Raw genomic sequence first — 1777 nt, 5'->3', positions numbered from 1 at the left:
GGAATTACAATAAACTTCTATTTGTCATTATTACTATTATTATTATTATTATTGATATTATCATTATCATATTATCATCATCATCATAATGATAATAATCATCATCATCCTCATTATCAATTATTATTATTATTATTATTATTATTATTATTATTATTATTATTATCATTATCATTATTATTATTATTGTTGTTATTATTATTATTATTATTATTATTATTATTATTATTATTATTATTATTATTGTTATTACCTTTGTTATTATCATTATCAATATAAATATTATTATCATTATCGTTTTCATTGTTATTTCAACTATTACTATCGTCATTATCATTATCATTATTATCATAATTATTATCATAATAGTTATCATTATTATTATTATTATTATTATTATTATTATTATTATTATTATTATTATTATTATTATTTTTATTTTTATCATCATCATCATCATCGCCATTATAATTATTATTATTATTATTATTATTATTATTATTATTATTGTTATTATTATAGTAATTATAGTAATTGTAGTAGTAGTAATAATAACAACAACGACAATAATAACAATACTATTACTACTACCACTACTACTAATAGTAATAATAATAACAACATTAATAATGATCATAATGATAATGAAGATGATGATGATGATGATGATAGTGATAATGATAATTAAGATTAACGATGATAATGATAATAAAGATAAATATGATAGTGATACAGTAAAAAGAGAGATAATAATGATAATGATAACAATGAAAATGTAATCAACAATAGTAGTGATACTATTAACCGTGATAATGTTGATTATAGCAATATCAGTAACAATGATAATAATAATAAGAATAACAAGAAAGAAGAAAAAGGTAATGATGAAAATGACGGTGATAATAATAACAATTATTGTTGTTTTAATTATGACAATAATGAAAATGATAATTACAATAATAATGATGATAATGATAATGAAAAGGATGATGATGATGATGATAATGATGATAATAAAGACAAATAATAATAGTGATAATAATAATGATGGTCATAGCAGTAACAATGTAGATAATAATAATAATAACAAGGAAAAACGAGCAGGCAAGATCGATAACATGAAATGAACATTAGCATACCTTAAATACAGCAAATGTTCGCCACCTGGTCAGCCAGAGACGCCAAGCCGAAATTCGATTAAAAATAAATGGCCATGTAACGTGAGGGAATAGTAAATACTGCATACTGAGTGACTCCCAACAGCATATCTCTTGTTGATAATGAATATTTAAAAATGCACGCAAGCAATACCAAAAAGGTTTGTGACTTCGTGAATATAATGGTGATGGTGAATACACAGCTACAAGAGTGTTTGAATACATTTTGTTATTCCATGTCGGACACGTTTTTTTTATGGGAATAGTGCTTAATCTACAAGTGAACATGAGGCACTGCGTCAAGACAGCATTATGACTTCCTCAGAATTCTTGAATTAAGATTGCATTATCAGTCATTATTATTATTATTATTATTATTATCATTATTATCATCATCATTATTATTATCATTACTATTATTTATATTATCTTTGTTGATATCATTATCAATATAAATATTATTATCATTATCATTTTCATTAGTACTTCAACTATTACTATCGTCATTATCATAATCATTATTATCATAATTATTATCATAACAGTTATCATTATTATTATTATTATTTTTATCATCATCATCATCGCCATTATTATTATTATCATTATTATTGTTATTA

Source organism: Penaeus chinensis, chromosome 1 (assembly GCF_019202785.1).
Source record: "Penaeus chinensis breed Huanghai No. 1 chromosome 1, ASM1920278v2, whole genome shotgun sequence".
Taxonomy (NCBI): Eukaryota; Metazoa; Arthropoda; class Malacostraca; order Decapoda; family Penaeidae; genus Penaeus; species Penaeus chinensis.
Note: the sequence above shows the minus strand (reverse complement) of the source record.